General features: G+C 38.8%; 1 pseudogene; it reads right to left on the bottom strand.

Annotated features, from left to right (window-relative positions):
* Positions 1-8,575: 8,575 nt before the first annotated feature.
* LOC142442485 (DNA-directed RNA polymerase III subunit RPC10 pseudogene) lies at positions 8,576-8,946 on the bottom strand (annotated as a pseudogene).
* Positions 8,947-20,115: the final 11,169 nt, after the last annotated feature.

The raw sequence follows: 20,115 nt of genomic DNA, 5'->3' as shown, positions 1-20,115 counted from the left end.
GTGGATCCAAGTAAGACATAATCTTCACAACTTCAACCTTTTCTTTATTTATCATGATGCTACTTTTTGTCCAGTGGGGAGTACATTTGCCTTCCTTATATTCAGTTGTAACCAATAATGAAGCTAACAACCTTGATCTTCATCAATATGGGCTTCAATTCCTTCTCATTTTCACCAAGCAATGTTGTGTCATTGCATACATAAGTTGCTATTAAGCCTTCCTCCAACCCTGATACCCCACTCTTCTTCATGTAATCCAGCTTCTCTGAAGATTTACTCAGCACAAACATTGAGCAAGTATGGTGAGAGGATACAACCCTGACACACACCTTTCTTGATTTTAAGCCATGCAGATTTTCCTTATTCTTTTTGTCACTCTTCCCCTTGATCCACATTCAAGCTCTGAAGGCGCACAATGCAGTGTTCTGGAATTCCCGTTCTTTTCAGGGTTACTCACAGTTTATTGTGGCCCACCCAGTTGAAGGTCTTTGCTTAGTCAGTCAAGGAAGCACAAGTAAGCATCTTTATGGTATTCTCTGCTTTGAGCTAAGATCCAGCTGACATCAGCAATGATATACCTTGTTCCAGATCCTCTTCCGAATCCAGCCTAAAATTTTGGCATTCCCTATCAATGTATTGCTGCAACCGTCATCGGAAGATGTTAAGCAACATTTTACTAGGGTACGATATCAATGATATTGTTCTATCGTTTAAATATTCTGTTGCCTCACTTTTCTTTGGAATGTGCATAACATGGCTCTCTTCCATTCAGTTGGCCAGGAACAAGCTGTTTTCCAAATTTCTTGGCATACAGAAGCATGTGCTTCCAATGCTTCTTCAAATTTCTGAAACATTTCAACGTATATTTGTCTGCTTGTTTGTCATACTGCGGTGGCTTCTGTGTTGCTGGAAGCAATGTCGCTGGTGTTTCAAATGTCAGCATGGTCATCCATAAGTGAAGAGGTTTAAGAGGAGCTTCCAGATGAGGAACAGATGACAAAAGACTCCCTAGTTCAGAGGAATAAACCACCAAATACTGTATGCATAGATTTTAAGTGTTTTCAAATATTAAAAACCTAAACAAAGGCTGAAGAATATTGCCCGAGAGAGAGCCAGCAAAAGGCCCATTCAGTCCAAGGGCACAAGAAATGTAAGCAAAGAGGAGCTGATTTCTTAGAGGAGACGACATAGGTCAGGTAAAGTCTGGCAGTGGAGTCTTAAAGATCTCCATTTGCTTATGGGACACGACTCAAGGTAAAGAGACCCAGCTGCAAATATTTTCTAATGCTTGAAACTTAGGATGTGCAAAGGATGAAATTTTGGAAACTGGAAGCAATCAAAGAGGAAATGGAACACATGATGATCAATATCCTAGGTATTAGTGAGCTCACATGGACAGGTATTCGTCATTTTGAGTCAGAAAATCATATGGTTTACTATGCTTGGAATAACACAATGAAGGGGAATGGTGTAGGATTCATGGTCAGAAAGAGTCTTGCTAAACCCTTCATGAAGTAAGTCCAGTGTTATCCATGATCCGATTGTCTATCCACTTTCAATGAAATCCAATCAATACAACTATTATGCAGCTTTATGCAACAATCACAAAATTAGTGATAGTTATATATATATGTATATATTGAAATAACCCATGGATGTGTGAAATAGACCCAAGTAAGAAATCCTAATTACCTTATCTCTCTCTGTGTTTATGTTTATCTCTGCCCTTGTTTGTATGCAGGTGCAACAAAAAGTTTCTCAAACTACTGCAGCATAGATAGAAGACTTAAGGCTAATATACGACTATCTTAAATATTTTAATATTTGTATTTCAAGCTAACCAAATAGGGAAATATAATGAAAAATTACAACGATAAGTACTCACAAGGAGAAATACAGATTTCCAGTTACTTGTAGATCTACTCAGATCCAATTATACTTTTAATATTTTATTAGAGTTATTTTACTTTTCATTAAAATATAATCATATCTAATATTGACATAAGTGTAAAATTATTATCCAAAATAGCACAGTCATAAAAAATAAGAACACGGGTTTAAGCCAGCGTATATTACTCCGAAGATGTACTCTTAATAAAATATGTAAAATTAAACCAATATGAAATTAGTTTTTAGCTTTTATACTAAATAATATGAAGGTCATATTGTGTATAATCTGAAATTTTTTGAAATTAGGGCTTTGTATTATGAAAGGTAAAATTAAAAATAGCAACACTTAGTAAATAATTATATTTAAATTTTAAGTGTCCATTCCACCTAAGCAAGAAAAATACTCTATAAATTTGTTATATAGAAATATCTATAGATATATGCTGAGTTGTATTTGGTGCACAGTATATGGATTTGTATGTAGCTCAATTGTCTTAGAGGAGATTCCCATTTATATGAGCCATGTGTGCTGAGTAGAACTGCTATAGAGGGGTTTCAGGAGTAGGATATTGAGAAGTATACTCCAGGACCATATTTTGAGCAAGGTGAACCACCACTAACACATGGGTAGTTCACCATTTGTACCACCCAAGAATTTGTAAGGATATTGATTAAGAACTCTTTAATATATAAATAGACATTCAAAATTCACATGCTTACCATAACTGAGGTGACTGATTTCAGTATAGGCTCAACATCCTCTTAATTAATTTTTACATATCCTAAGTCTTCATTTCTGTCTTTTCCAGATTAAAATCTGTGATTTAGCTCCTGAATAGCATGTATCTTCTTGTAAAACTTTAAGCACCCTCCATGAGCCATGGGAACTTTCCCTAGAAATGCTTGTCAGGAAAAGTTTATTGAGATGGTCACAGGGGAATCTATAGCATATAGTTGTGTACAGAACTAGTACCTAAGTTTATATTTCAGAAAAACTCTGTGCTAGGGTGGCTCCAAGACATCTAATATAAAATAAAAATGAATGAATATTATTGACTTAACTTGCTATGATGTTATGGTTTACCTATTTTTGTGATACTGGGAGGTAAATCACTAATCTTTGAAATGGTAGCAAAATCATCAATAATTGACAGGTTTCCATGAAGCTTCCAGATTGAGAATCGACTTGAAATAAGGAATAGCTGAGATATTAGTCACGGAATCACTATCAAAAATAGTGGGAAAGTGTTTCATATAGTGCCAGATGGTGAGCCCTTGAGGTTAGGCACCAATCCAAATACTGCTCTGGGGGAGCTCCTTCCTCAAAGTAGCACTGACCTTACTAACATACATTGAGCTAAGTTTTTAGGACCTTCTATTGCTGATGAAGCAAGATTCAAAATGAGAAGCAACAATTAAAGACATCTAAAATAATCAAACTGTAAAATGTGCAGAGTATGAATCTAGCAAAATTGAAAGTAGTATAAAATTAAATGGCACATATATAGTTTGATAGGCCAAACCTTCGTGAATTCAAATGTGCTAGTATTGGCCATTCGGGATTTGCCACACATGGCTTACTCTGGCAGAGAATGGCAGATTTCAGAGGAATGGTGTGACATTCATCAAGGAAACAAAAATTCCAGAGTGATCCTGAAGTAATAGCTATATTATATAAATGATAGAGTATTGTCAATACACCCACAAGGAAGAAAGGTTAATGCAACTTAAAAAAACTTACTTAGAAATCATTAGATACAATGAAGAAGATTGAAGAATTCTACCAACTTCTGCATCTATAATGGCCAAACATTCAATTGCACTGCACTGACACTATATATTGGAATACAAAAGTTAGAAACAAAATGTATAAATATTTGGAATATACTGCTTATGTGATAAAAATAATGTAGGAGAAATAATGGCAGATCTTTGCAAAGCTAACAACTTCTTAACCACACATATCTTTCACAAACCACGAAAATGGCAATTATACATGTGATTGTCAAAAGATGGAATAAACACAGAATCGTAGTATCATCAGACAATATACAACCAGGGTCTGACTGTGAAACATTTCATCAATTACTTAAATGCAAGTTGAAGTTGAAGCCAATGAAAAATAAAAGAGTCAAAATACAACCTTAAGAGTCAAAATACAACCTTGTGTATATCACACTTAAATTTATTTACCTTCTCAAGAATGATTTGACACATTGAACACTAATGGCCAAAGAAAAAAATATGTTGTGGGAAGACATCAAGAACATCACAGATGCAGGAAACAAAAGGTAATTATAAAGAAAAGAAAACCAAAAAGGGTGTTAACAGAGACTCTGAAACTTGCTCTTGAATAGACAATATTATATCCCAGAGTCCAAACTGAGGATCTTTGATTCAATTGTGGCTCATTTTGACACAGTCAAACAGCCCCTGTGGCTTCCTGAGACTGTAATTTTCTATGGAAGTAAAAAGCCTCATCTTTCTCCCAATTGCTGACCTTGTGGTTAGCAGACCAACTTGTAACCCATTATACTACCAGTACTACTACAGAATAATATAACAAATGGGAAAAATATGATGAAGTTAAAAATATTGAGAAAAATTTGAAAGGCACTATGAAAAGACAAAATATAATGAGACATGATCCAGGCATTAGAGGCCCAAAAGGGAAGAGAGCTCAGTATATATTAACACGAAATAGCAGAAGAAAATTGATAAGCCTTGAGTTGCATTATTGAAGGATTCTATATGCAAAATACTGACTGAGACAAGATGTGTCAAAAGAAGACAGAAGGAATACAGAGTCACTACACCAAAATATTTTCAATTTAAGCTAGTACTAAAGAGTCAATGGTATTGAAGAAACAAACCAAGCTGCTATGAAGGCCACAGGGTAATAATTGCAAGAATTGGTGGAATGCCAATTGAAACGTTTCAAAGAGTCAAGGTAGTGTTGAGAGCACTATATCGTCTATAAATCTAAAAAACAGTTGCCAACCTCTTGCAACTGATAGGTATAGATTCATATTTGTGCCAAATCCAAAAAGTGAACCAACAGAATATGGAGATTGACCATCAACATCATTCATTTCACCAGCAAGTAAAATGTTTCTGAAGATCGTTCAATAATGGTTGCAGCATTACATTGACGGCCCATCACTGGAATCCAGTCCAGATTCAGAAGAGGACATGGATTGGAAAATCTCACAGCATTCATCAGATGAAACTTGGCTCAAAGCAGAAAATATCAGTAGGCTGCTTACTTGTAGTTTCATGAATATGCAAAAATGTTGAGCTGTGTGGATGATAACAAATCATAGATGGCAGTGAGAATGGACTTCCAGAACATTTAACTGTGTGCACATGGAATCGATACAAGAGCAACAGGCTTTATGCACAGAAAAGATTCTGTATGGTTTAAAATCTGGAAGGTGTGCATAAATGTTTTATATTTTCACCACTCCCATTCAATAACTTAAAAAACTAAACAAATGATGAATTCAAACAAAGATAAGAAGGGAAAAATTATAGAATCAACATAACAAAATTGCCAATGGCTTAGGCTTAATACCAATCATGTCATTTCCTATTTTAAATTCAAGTAAACTAACTTATAATTACAATTCAAAGACAGATTGTCGTTTCTTATAAAAATCATGTGAACTATATGGTATTCATAAGAGTGAAAGTTTATTTATAAAACCACAGAGAAATTTAAAGTTAAATGATGTAAACAATAATGATACTGAATATAAATCCTAATTTATATGAATATCAAATCAAGTAACATTACTAGAGAAATAAATATTTTATAATAACAGAAGCTTTAACTCATCAGGAAGATATAACCTTTAAATTGTGAGGCATCTCCTACAATAATTTGAAACGCTTCAGGAAAAACATTAGATGAGATTAAAATAAAATTTAAATACTAATTTTGTGATAATGTTTTATTTAACTAGGAAACAAAAATACTAAGAAACTAATTGATATTTAGGAAGTACTACATTCAATGACTGCAGAATACACATCCTCTGCAAGTGGACATGAAATATTCACTAAGGAAACCTATAGGATGGATTATAAAATGGGTTTCAATGCATTTCAAAAGATGAAATTAATACAAATTAGAAAACATAAAAACTGAGCATACCCAAATCCTCAAAAACTCTTTCTGCATATGTTTCAGATTGAATGTTAGTCAGAACAAAACAATCTAAAAATTTTGGATGGATTTAAATCAGTAGAGTTTTTATAGCTATTAATACATGGATACTGTAAGTTTTAAAAAAAAAAAAAAAGGCATTTACAGAACAATTTTCTAAGTCTGTCCTGAAATAATCTCTAAAATTAAGAAGTTAGTTGAAACAAAAAATAAAGGGAGAATCTGATCAAATAAAATCATAAAAGAATAATACATTTAATACAGTTAAAGAAAAATATTACTAAATTAAACACAAGAAAAAGCAAATAGTTAAATTACTTAAGTTTCTTAAATTAGCAGATTTTAGAATTCAAGTCAGGCTGTTTTGTTTTGTTGTAAATAGTATTGCTATGAGTTGAAATCTAGTTAATGCCACTTATCATTAAGAACAATTAAGTAATATATGAATAGACTTATGACAGAATTTTTGACAAACAGGAGCTAAAGAATTTAATCATAAATTTGTATAATTTATGAAGAGCAGGTTTATACTTGTTGCATAAAGTTAATATACGAAATTCTCATTGATATGTAAACCTATAACTTCAATAATGTTAGTAAATGTTAGTAAGTGGTAGTAAACATTAAAATAAATATTTTAAAGCAATATAAAATTTATTAGTCATTTCAAAAATAAAAGAATATAAATTTCATGCAGTCAACATTACTCATAGGAAAATACTAAAATTAATACAAGAAAAGGCCATTTAAAAAATATTTCTCATGAAAAAAGAAACATCTTAAAAATTAGTAAAGCATATCCAGTAATATATATATATAAAACTAACACTTTTTGCCAAGTGTGACTTAGTCCAGTAGGGATAGGATTTCTAATATTACAAAAATAAATAATAATAATTCACCATATTAATAAAACAGAAAATATGTAATCCTTTGTATTGATAAACATAAAACATTTTGGAAAATTTTAGATTCATTTATGAGAAAAACATTTTCACAATTTAAAAATAACATGTAATATCTTCAATGTAATTCTTCCAGGTAGACCATATTTCACAATAAAATATTTCATCTTTTCCCAGTTTTTAATTTATCTAAGCCTATGCTGTCTTTCTAACTAATAAAATAAGAAAGAAATTAGAAAAAGATCTTATGTTATCTGGTTATCTGTATGTATCATAGGCATGCATGGTTGTGATTTAAAAATAAGAACAAATAGACAAAAATGTATAACAAATAGAAACAGGAAAATTTAATAGTCAATATAGGACTCAATTATATTTTTAAAGACTCCCAACAATTCATTAAAATGCAATCAAAATACTTCATATAGACTCAAAAGCATAAAAACATATAAAAACGTCCAGCCTATGCATAAAACATAAAATTAAGTGCTATGTTGAGTATATATATATCAAACTCATGAATATGAATGCTCATTATTATAAGTATTTTTCTAAATTAAACTAGAGATTTAGGAATTCCTTCTTAAAATTAATGCAATTAAGCAATCAATTCTAAAATATATAATAATAATATAATAATTTATATTAATCAAGGTTATCTTAAATAAGAAATTTGAAAGTTGTAGTGGTGAGAAAAATTCCAGACAAGCTATGTCAAGAAATGTTTTCCATCATGCCTCTATGGGCTGGGATGTCAGCCTCCTGCTCTGCTTCATGGTGTCAGAGCACCGGCCCTGCTCTGCTCTCCAGCTCTGCTTCATTGTCTGCTCACCTGAGCCTCTGGCACTTCTCTCGGCCCACCCTTTCAAACAGAGATTTCCAAACACTGCACTGAGACCTCTTCTTCCGGTGGTCCTAGCATTCCCCTCCTCTCCCGCTCTTCCGCTTCAAAGATGTCGAATCCTTACAGTCAGGTGGGTGCTAACTAAAAGTGATGGATTCCTTCTGACAGTGTTGCACACATCCTGTTTGCCCAGTTCAGAGACATGGAAACAACAGCCATACTAAGAAACTTTACCCTGCCACACTGTCATGCTTACGTGAGGTGAAATAAAACACATCCGTATTAAAATAGGGTTGAAAGATCATTGAGTTCATTTCACTATCTTTTCAAAGCCTTTGTATAGATGTGAAAGAAAAATATAATGGGTACTTCAAAAAGTGGATGGAAAAAATCAATTATCTTTTTTTTAATATTCAGGCTGCATGTTTATTAAACAGGTTCCCAAGGAACACTTCGAGGTGGGAGCAGATGTCATGTTCGAGGCTGAGGGCTCCGCTTGACTATTTGCATGGACAGTATGGACAGAGGAGCGCAGGAGGCAGCGAAGGAAGGCGTCAGCTGCCCAGACCTTAAACATGGCAGACGCAGCGGCGGGGGTCCTTGCTCGTGCAACAAGAACTCCCTGGGCAGAAATGAAGTCGCACACCCCGACTGCACAGGGGCTGCGCGTCTCGTCACCTGAAGAGGGTCTGTGAGCCTTCAGGCTCCTGAGCATGGCTCCCGGGGCCACACAAGAGCAGACAGGGCTGCTGCCTGGCCAGCCCGGCCCTAGTCCCCCCAGCGATGCCCACACTGGGCACCGCAGCACTTGTAGAAGGTGGTCATCGGCTCTTCGGCGGAGCAGGTCTGCGGCTGCACGAAGTAGGCTGGGGGTGCTCGCATTTGGGGCTCGGTTCTGCAGTGGAGTCTAGATTCTCCCAGGAAGCTGCTCCTCCAAGCACGTCATCCACCTCTTTCAGCTTGGGGTACTTCCGGGTTGTCACCTTTCAGGTGATGTGCACGTAGGGACAGGTGTTGCAGGCGAAGCGGTGACAGCGCTGGCCCTCCTCCACGATCAATCCGTTGCCACAGCCCGGGAAGAAGAACAGCACGATAGCGAAGTGATCGCGCCTCCGGGAAGCTTCAGAGTGAGCTCTCATTTATCTTTTAATTTGATCTTTACCATGAACTTTTTGAAGCCCCTTTCTATTAGTAACAAGTATCTTACTTCAATTTTAAGGTTTTCTTACCTGTGAAACGAAGTAATCTGTAAACAAATTGCTGACCAAAATAATAAACCAGAATTTCAGAAGAGGTGACTGCAGGAAGGACCTGGACCAAGGATGACCTTTTGACCTGATGTTTCTTGATGTCAGTTAAAGAGGGAGGGTAAAGTCCATCAATCCTCTTAAGATTGGTGGATGATTTATCTTCTATTTCTCTCTTTCCTGTTCTCTTTCTAAGCCCGCATTTTAACTAGGTTAATTTAAGCCTTTTATTGTGCAGGCAGAATTCAGGTGTCTGCTAAAGAGCCGCACAATGGTTGTAACACCGAATATGCTCACTCGTCTATGCTAAGACATTTGGAAACAAATACTCAGCAAACAGACTGCAAAGGCATTTGACTTTGTGGATCACAATAGACTGGATCACTTTTAAAAAGGGGGGGGGGGTATTCTTGAACACTTAATTGTGTAGACCCTGCGCTCCAAACAAGTGATGTGACATCACTTAAAACCCAGAAAGCTTTGCCTCAGCATAATCCTTTCATCATATTGATTCATGTTGAATGTAGAACAAATCATCCCAGCAGACTATCTAAATAAAAAGACAGCATCAAATTTAAAGGAATACTCACGAACAGTTTAAAATATGCAGATGACACACACTTATTTCATGAAAGAAAAGAGGACTTGAACCACTTACAGTTTGTGGTAGGCCAAGTTGACTACAGAACCAAAGTAAGTGGCACTCATATATGTGCAAGAAAGAGCTTTTCATCAAGAAGTAATTATATATGAAGAAAACATCCCAGCCAAGTCAAACTCAAGCCCACAAGACCGATACTAGTCCATATCAGACTCACACCGCTACATGCCGTGAGGCAGAATGCAGGAAGATCACAGACCAGTGGGTGCCAAGTCCCATGGATCCAATGGCCGGGGAAGCATCGCGAGGCTCTGGCAGCAATTAGGCTCTGCCAGCAGGAAGGTGAGGGCAGAGGGGGTTGGGGAGCTTCAGAAGGCCCTCCGTATGTAGACCACAGTCATGAAGAGGCACCACGATGAGCACCTGTGTTCTAATGTTTCCTCAATGATCTTTCTGGGAATGGGCACAGAGGATAGATTAGAAACCCGCGTTGTAACCCAGTGATGACAACAGTTTAAAATGAAAGTCAGAAGCTGGGGTTGGCTGCCACAGCCTCCGAGGAAGCTCATGATTGTCAAGTCTCTTAGGTACGGAGGGATATAAGAAGATTGGGCTGTCCAGAGAGAGTTGGGAATGCTTGATCGGGGGACTAAGGGGAACGGAATGGTCTATCCGCTAGAAAATGGAATTCATTTGATCTGGTTTGAGGATCACTAATACTATGATTCTGTTTTTGTTTTTCAAAATCACTCACTTTGATACTGAAGTAATTGTTTTGTAGAACACATTTGTATACTAAGTAAGAAGAATGCTAATGTTCACTTAAAAAACATACCATTTGTCTTGATAATCTTAAAACATTTTATTTCTTCAGTGAATATCTGTTAGAAGTGAATACATGCTTGGTTTCCCTTTTATTTTCATTTTGATAAGCATTTAGTTTCACAGATTTATACCTAGTATATTTTTATTAAGTGATGACAACTATGTGCAGTTTTATTTAGGAAATTGTTTGTATTTACTGTTATCTGTATTTCTGCAGTTTTATGAATTTTACATAATTGGAATACAGAATTTAACTGATAACCTAACAGATGTTTTTCTCTTTGTCCTTTGGAGAATAGGTTAAATACAGCTGATTAACTTTATTTTTATCAAAGTGTGTTCTTCAAATTTTCACTGCTACTATCAAGAGATGCAGAAATTTGTCATTTCTTGTTTTCTTCTCATATATAAAAGCCTCTAATTTTGTGTGATGACTTTTAAAAATGTCCCCATTCTTCATTTTTTAATGACAGAGAACTTGATTGCTTATTTTAAAAATAAAAGCCCTTGCCTTTCAAATTAGAAGTTTAGAAAGGTAGTCTCAGCTAGAGATCGTTTTGTTTCTAACTTTTTTCTTTTTTATTATTTATACAATTCCACAGTACATGTGATGTCAATTTGTTGAGATATACAATATATCTAATTATATCATACCTTGATTTAATTATCTTCTATTATTGGTAATATTTAGAAATTTTAAATAATAATAAGCCAGTATCATTTATAAATAATGAATATAACATCTTAAAGAAGAATAACAGTTTGCTTAACAATTACTGGGCTTCTCTTTGCTATTTGACAGTTCATTGACTAAGGCATTAATCACATCTCCCTTCCGGTCCTCCTGTCAGTGGAAGAGGATAATAAAGCATCCTCATTGAGGGTCAGTCATTTCAAGGCACAATGGGAAACATAATGCCCAAAGTATGCTGTGAATAAAATGTGATTATCAAATTCTTCTGAAAGGGATAGCACTGTGATAGAAGTGCATTATATTATTTTAGGCTACAAACCATTCTCACAGACATGAGGAGACATGAGGATAAATGCAACTGAGCAAAGCAGTATCCATTTAGAATTTTTACAATAATTTTCTTGGCATATAATTCAAGTATCATACGTTCTAATGGCTTAAACATAATAAAAATACTTCTACCACCAACACCACATTTAGAACATTTTATTCTTTCTTGTATACTTAATATTAGCCTTACATTTACCGCCAAACTTCCCTGCCAAAAAGTATCCATCTTAATGGGCTATTCTATTACACTAATTTTTCTGCAAAAATGGCTACCTGGAAACTCATTCTCATATATGCCTCGGAAACAATGTAGTTTTGCATATACTCCCAAATATTACTCTAATAGATAATATTATCCAAAAGTATCTGTCAATACCAAAATGAAATAGATGTTTTTCATTAAGGGGAAAAACTCCTCTTAGTATTTTTAGTCCAATGGATAATAAATGTATTACTAATTATTTTTAAAATACTACTAATGCAACTAGGGAAATGGATTAATTTAAATATTTGCAACCACTATATATTAGTATAGAATGTTAGATGCCTGTTATAATAAAACACTTATAATATTATTGAGTGGAATAGTGTAGTTTCCTGCACATATGTTTTTCCCATAATCCATACTTTTAATACTTAGTTGGATAAATAAGCATTCATACAATGCTCAGCGTTTTTCATAAAATTTTCCAGCTTTCTTGCAGTCAATTTTTCCTTGTAACTATGTTTTGGACAATGGCTATTTGGGCAGAAGCCACATATGAACTTGAAGGAAACTGTCTAAAAGGAAAGTTGACACAATCTATTTTTTCATCCTTTAATCTGTCCTGTATTCAGAAATGCAGACATGAATATGTTGAATTATGGCTTATTCTTAAGTAAAAGCCTGGTGTATAAGTGTCTTATGGAGCAGAACTGCCATGTTAGCTGTAGACTACCTGATTCTAAATGATTCCAAACTTCTACATAAATCATGCATTGATGAGTATAAACATAGGTTATTTAAAACACACACTATATCTTTTAATACGTAAAAATGCCTATAAGATGTTGTTCTTATGTGCCAACAAGTCATTGTTGCTTCCACAGTGTCAGTTCATCACAGTGAAGATCTTTGCTGGCCATCTACTTCAGCAGGTGTGATGTCCTTCCTGATAAGTTTTTCAAAGGATGCAATTCCAAAATTGTCACCTTCCTGGTCTTTTCCACCTGTCTTTCTTCCAGAACAAATTTGTTCACTTTTCTAATAACATATTGCATATCCAATCATCCAACAACACTATAATTAAAATGTATCAATTATTCTTCAGCATTCCTTATATGATAGATACCATTATTATACCAATTCCAGAAATGAAGAAATGGGAGTTGAGGGCATTACTTAACTTTTTCAATATCTTACATATAGTGGATTTCACAACCAGGTCTTCTGTCCAGGAAGTTTGATCCCAGCAATCATGCTCTCAACCAGTGTACAAATAAATTGTCTTTCTGGTTACACCACATTGTAAAATTGTATCCTTATTCTTGGGTTTCCTTGCACATAATTATGTAATTTTTCTGGAATGTAATAATGATACCCCAAACAAATGTTCTTCATCTATGATGTCACTCGCTCATTGCCATCAAATCAATTCTCACTCAGAGTGACACTCTAGGACAGAGTGGAACTGCCTCTGTGGGTTTTCAAGACTATCATTCTTTAGGGGATTGGAAAGCCTCATCTTTCTCCCTCAGAATGGCCAGTGGTTTCAAATATCAAGACGATGTTTGCCCAAACAATAAGGGTCTAAAGCTTTCAGTCTGGATAGATACTTGTATTTTGGATATTTATAACAATTTATGTCAAAATCCAATATTTGAAATTGCGGACCTTATCAGTCCAATGTGTAACTCATTACACCCCCAGGACCTGAAAAAATTTTCTTGGATACCGAGGTTATTGTTATTATTTGTTTTTATAGCTTCATAATCATATAGTTTCATGATTTATAGCTTCAGGACTCATAGGGATTCATAAGAGCCAACTTTACGCCCAAGGAAATAGTGTAATTTGGATATCTGTTTTTCCCTGGTAGGATAAAAAAATCTTGATACAACTTGTGCACCTGTTAATAAATAATTTGTATTTCTCAATACCCTGATCCTCAAAAAACAACAGAAAGCAGCCAAATAATGAGCTTGAGAGACTAAAATTCAAAATGTTTTGCTACCAAAATAAATTATGACGATTTATATATTTAAAATGGATAAGAAATATTACTTAAGGCATCTTACCAGTGGGTTTAGATTGACTTCTCTATCCTTGATCCTAAATTACATGTTTATTTTAACATCAAGAATGAAATTACTTGAGGGGAATTCTGGGAAAATGGTGTCCACTTATAATCACCTGCTCAGTGCTTCCTTTGTTAGACCAGTAAAGCAAGAGGTTAAGGAGGTCAACCTTGGGAAACTGGTTGCTAGACTTAGAAGCCCAGTAGCTTAGGACTCGTGCTTCAGACCTCCCCTGATGATTTTCACACTGAGTGTCTCAGGAGCTCTCTGCAGTGTTTTAACTTCACCGTGCCTATCCTTGGTCTTTCCTCATCACACCCCAGGACCAGAAGAATGGCCTCCGCCAAGCCCCCTTCACCCTATATCTGTGACCCACCCGCTTGGTGTAATATCCCCAGGCAGACTGTTCCCCAAGAGCGAGTCATAATCCCATTTTGCAAAAGCCAGCCAGGAGAGCTCACCCCACCGGCTCTCTCTTCATGCCTGTTTGCTAAACTTACTCCTGGGCCTCCAGGCGCAGAGGAATCCCGTGGGTTTACCCTTCACCCTAGCTCTGTGGGCGGCCCACCAGCACAGTATGATATAAGTAGACACGTGTTTACTAAAATCAGAGAATCGCACTGTCTGCCTATTGGAAGCCCCAGGGTCAGTTCCAGTGACAATCAGCCGGTCAGTGCTGATCCCGAAGCAGTAGAGGAAAGCTGCCTGGTGCTAAGAGGAAGCTGAAAGTCAGGGATGTACTTTTAGGGGATCAAGTTTTAAGGGATCATCCCCAGGCAGATGAACACAGGAATGAGACCCTCCTACCCATTCTAGAAGAATCCAGGCAGAGACCCCACAGACCGAGGATCCCCAACAGTGGGGACACAAGCTCCCAACCTCAGCAGAGGTAAATCTGTTAGATTTCTGGTGTGGGTAATAGCTCAGTTCTTTGCTTGCAAGCTGAAAGAATGAACCAAGTGGGCTTTTACGATGGACAAGTTTCAGGTTTTGTGGAATTGGTGGAATGGGGAATCCCGGGAGGCCAGAAGCCCAAGAACCCAAGAGGATAAAAGCATGTGGACCCAGGGGCTGTGGGCCCCAAGTAGGTCCAGAACAGGCACATGTGTTCCTGCACAGGGGAAGGGGATCCTCACTGTGCCCCCCGCTGCTGACCAGAAACAGGATAAGGGAGAGAGAGAGGCCTTCCAATAGCCAGGGTATTTCAAAGCTCTGGCTGGGGAGGCATGATCAATGATATTGGTTGATCCCATTGGCTGAATTAAGCCCATCTGGGTGATGTCATGAGCCTTGGCCTCGTTCGGGCACCCAGGTGTACCTCCCACCCGGCTTGGGGGCTTGAGTATGCACATACTCAGTTTGAAGTCTTCATGGGTGTCTTATGTTTGCCTGATGTCTTTTCAACTTCATTTATAGGGACCTTGGCAGGCATGGGAGGGACAAACCCCGTCCCTAAGCTAGCTGCCTAATATTTTCCCACTGAATGATCCTGGACCCAAAACTTTGGGGTACTGGGCAATGATGCCTATGGCTGCTTCCCGCTGTAAAAAGAGACATGACCTTGGGCTCTTGGGTCCATACCCTTCCTACTCTGTTGGGAGGGGTTGTCCAAAGGCCCAGTGGATGATGTTGGCACGATCTAGTTGCTGTTGAAACACCACCTTAAGACTGTCCAACTGCTCACAGGAGTACTTGTCTGTTTGCTCTGCTTGAATGGGGTCTTGTTTTGACGGCTTCCATGAATGGAGAATCCAAGCACTTTGCCCCAGAACTTTATTGCCAGTGGGGGTAGAGAAAAATATTGCAAAGGACCCTTCCAGACTAGTTGGAGCTGGGAACTGGGGGACCTGTCCTTCCAGGTTTCATATAAAAACTAGGTATCCATGCAAGCACAATGGTGGTAGCTTCCCCGCCTCCCCATTGGGCCTGGATGAGCTCATACTTGGGCCTGGATGAGCCCATACTAATAGAATTTCTCGTGGCATTGGGCTACTCCTATGGCATATTGCTGTATTAAATCGACCTCAGAGTCTCTTACAAGGAAAGGCCATCCATATAAAGCTCATAGGGCCTTAAACAAGTAGGTTGCCATGGAGTAATTCTGCGATGTGACAGAGCTATTGGCAGTGCATCTTTCCAGTGAATCTGAGTTTCTTGGGTTAGTTTTCTGAGGGTTAGCTTTAAGTGTTGGTTAATTCTCTCTACTTGCCCTGAGGACTTCGATCTCCTGGCACAGTGGAGGTGATAGGTTATTCCTAAGTGTTGAGAGACTGGCTGAGTGATTTGGGAGATGAACACAGGCCCTTTATCACTCTGCAATGATTTGGGAAGCCCAAATCGAGGAATGACTTCCTGAAGTAAACTTTTAGACGGTTTGTGAGCCTTCTCAGTGCGGGTGGGATATGCTTCAATCCACCTGGTAAAGGTGTGTATGAACATTAGAAGATACTTGAATCCTTGGATGGCTAGAACCTGGGTAAAATTTATCTGCCAGTCTTCCCCAGGGTAGGATCCCTGGATCTGAGCAGGCTGAGCAAGGTGATTTCTAAGGACCCCTTGGGGACTGCTGGTCTGGCAGGTGGGACAGCAGGAGGTTACTGAATGGATAATTAAGGTTAAGTTGGCCCCAAAGAACTGTTGAGTGAGCAGGGGCAAGGAGGGTTCATAGCTAAGATGGGTAGCTATGAAAAGCGTTTACAACTTTCCACTGTAATCTTTGTGGCAATAGGATTTCATTAGGCTGGAGACAGCATTCCAGAGTTTCTTCTGAAGAGTTATCTGGAAGAGGAAGCTGGTTTGGTGGAATTAAGGCATTATGAATGCTAGTGGGTTCGTGCCCAGGGCTGCTGGTCTGGCTGCCCTGTCTGCTGCTCAGTTGCCCACAATGACTTCTGAGTCACCCTTCTGGTGCCCTTGGCAGTGCCACTTCAGCAGGTTTTTGGCCAGCTTCTATGAGTGCCCTGATTTGGTCCCTTGTATGGGTGCCCAGAGTAGTTAGATGTCCTCTTTCCTGCCAGATTGAAGAGTATACGTGAAGAACTAAAAACCCATATTTTGAATCTCTGTACAGAGTTAATATCTCACCCACTGCTAACTCAAGGCTTCAGGACAGAGCTATGAGTTCAGCCAGCTGGGCTGAAGTACCCGGGGTCAGGGGATGGCTTCAGTGATATGTTCCAGGGGAACAATGGCATAGCCCACCCTGCACACTCCACTGGTCACACAGCTGCTACCATCAGAGAGCCAGACACCGTCTGCTACAGCAAGGAGTTGGTCTTTAAAGTCTGGTCGAGACAAGTTAGTAGACAGTAACTCAAAGCAGGAGTAGAGGGGTTCAGAGTCCTGCCCAGGATCAGGGAATAACATAGCTGGATTGAGGGTGCTGCAAGTCTGGTCGATGACAAAAGGGTTCTCCACAAGAAGGATGTGGTATATAATAGGCAGCTGTCAGAAAGCCAGTGATAGCCTTTAGCTTGTAGCACTTCATAGATCCTATGGTTAGTCAGGACCTCTAAAATTCCATCCTGTGGTAATCTTAACTGCCATAGTAGACACTGTGCATACGCAAGGTGGCCAGCTGGCTGAGGATTAGCACTCCCATGATAGTGAAAGCATGTGGTGCCAGGGGTCTGGGAAGGAGGTAAGGGCAGAGTAGGTGGCTCTAGTATGTAGCAGAAAACTTACTGACCTACCTGCTACATCTATGCTCATCCGTGGCCCCACACCAATAATAGCTGTCTCTGCTGCTGGCCCATCTGGGCCAGGCCATTTCAGTCCTGTTAGCAGCTGCATACTCGCCTGGAGTAGCTCCTGTTCAGGGTCTCTACTATAGACCGAGTGGTGCTCAATGGCCAGTTTAATTTGCAGTGTTAGCACGGCCTTTGTAGAAGCCTATTCCAGTTATGGTGATCCCTTGCTGGTACACATGACACCTGGTGCCTTGTTCAGGGATCTTGGAAACCCGGGAGGCAGTCAATGGGTGTTTGTTAGCTGTGAAGGCCAATACCTGCATGTCTAAAACCTTTCCTTGTGTCCTTCTCCTGAGTCCAAGGCTTTCTGCTCTTTGTCCCAATTAGTGAAAGGTTGCGTCGGCACCAGTGACCCTCTCTTCTAGGGAAATTCCTTCAAACTTTTTCACTAACTTCTGGAGCTTTTTCCAGATGTCTGATGCAGCCTGTGCGAGAAATTGAATAGGACCTGCCCTTCATATGAGTCTATGACTACAGTGCTCTGATTCCTCAGGGTTTCTCAGCCATTCTAAGAAACTTGCAGGACTTTCATTCAGCCTTCGGTTAATAGCTGTCCCTTTAGTGTAGCTGATGGCTTTTTGCTGCCCTGACTATAGTCCATTTTTTATACAACCTGAAAATCACCCCATGCCTACCTATCAATAGAGGCATAGATGTTTCTGCTATTGGATGCTCATCATTCATCACATGTAAAACTTCTGAAAACTTCCTAGCTACCTTCAGCACTCCCTCCTTCTCAAAGTCTGCATAGTCTGTCCCAGAATGGTCATTACATCCTTCCAAGCCAAGTCATGAGTTTGGGGGAGGTACTGAAAGGTCTCTATGGATTATTCTGGACTGTCTGAATAACTGCCCGAGTTCAATTAGGGTGAACTGCTTGGGAATCAAACTTCCCAGTTGCCTTGATTAAAAGTAGAACCTTGACAGGGCCACATTTGGCCCCAGCTTCTATAGTTTCATGGACTAAGGGTCACGTGGCTGGGGGTAGTGGAGCCTTCAGCTTCGGGGCCCCTTAAAGGGGCCTTGGCACACTTGGAACAAAGGTCTTTACTGCTTCTCAAGAGGAAAAAATGATTTAACATAAGGGAACTCTACCCATTTCCCCGTCCCTTTACAGCGGTGGTTCTCATGACCACCCAACCATAGAATCGTTTTTGGTGCTACTTCATAACTGTAATTTTGCTATTGTTATGGATCGGGTGACTCCTGTGAAGGCCACGAATAACCACACGGAAAACATCACCCACCCATGCAGAACTGGAGGTGGGGATCTCAGGAGGCCAGAAGACTCCAATCCCTAGAAGCTAAGAACATATGGGCCCAGAGGCTGTGGACCACACAGGGAAGGGAGAGCCTCACGCTCCAACTGCTGCTGACTGGGAGCTGGGTAATAGAGAGAGACCTTCACACAGCCTCTCCTCCCTACTAATCACAGAAGCCAAGGCAGCACCTCCGTTCATCCATCATGTTATGAAGACAACAGCCCAAACCAGCAGCTACCACCAAAACTTCTAAGGAAATAAAAATAATTTCTGAAGATGACCCAAACTTAATAGCTTATACAGAAGAAGCAGCCCTTGAATTGCCACATAAGGAATTCAAGAGAATATTGTTGAGAGTTGTACAAGGATTTAGAGCCCCAATTCTGAAAGCAGATGAAAAATAGAGATTCAAAAATCGCCCCCCGAAGGGAAATTCAAGAGTTAAGAAATGAGGGAGTGGAATTAAGGAACAAGGTGAAAGATCTCAACAACAGAGTAAAGAAAAGGAAAATTGAATTGGCAAACTGGAAGATAATCAAGGAGAATTCGGCCAACTAAAGAGGCAATCAAACACCAAAAAAACCCAAGAAACTGAAAAATAATGGGGATAATGTGGAGTTCCACCTAAGTGAGGGGGCAATTAAACCGTGTGATGCAAAGATGACAATTACAAAACTTGAATATGGTAAAGTGAAAAGTATGAGGGCTAGCATTAGGAACACCCAATTTATGGAAGGTTGTAGAGGACAGTGGGACCCCCAAACCCATCTGCAGAGAATCTAATCAGGCCAAGCCGTCGGCAGATACACTAGCCAAGGGGAAGAGTCCCAAACAACCTTACTATCAGGCAGAGACCACTGTAATCTTGGTAATGCTGAATAGAACACAGTACTTAGACTGTTGACCTCCCTAAGGACACGAACTGAAATTGTTCTGGGTGCATGTGTCCCTTAGTTGTTCCATGATAGAATTTTCTTCCCTGGCTTTTTGAATGTTGATGGGTGTGGGGGAGGGTTCTTCTACCTCTCACATATTTGTTTCTTTACACCAATATGATCTTATCCTTAACACCTTAATGTGATTTGTTTTTTTATTGTTCTCTGCTGGATTTCCCAGCATTAAAACAAGGAGGATTGGATGTATAATGATAATAATTGATACATGGCGTTAAAGGGAATGCAGGAGTGGGGGGGTCAGCGATAGGGGAGAATAGGGACTTCAGGGGTGTATAATGATGGAGGGAGGGGAAAGGGAACCCTAGAACTTCTTGTGATTGCACAACTCATCTAGGTGACATTGGAAACATCATACCAAATTTAAGTA

Source organism: Tenrec ecaudatus, chromosome 3 (assembly GCF_050624435.1).
Source record: "Tenrec ecaudatus isolate mTenEca1 chromosome 3, mTenEca1.hap1, whole genome shotgun sequence".
NCBI lineage: Eukaryota > Metazoa > Chordata > Mammalia > Afrosoricida > Tenrecidae > Tenrec > Tenrec ecaudatus.
This window is presented reverse-complemented; position numbering and strand designations above follow the sequence as displayed.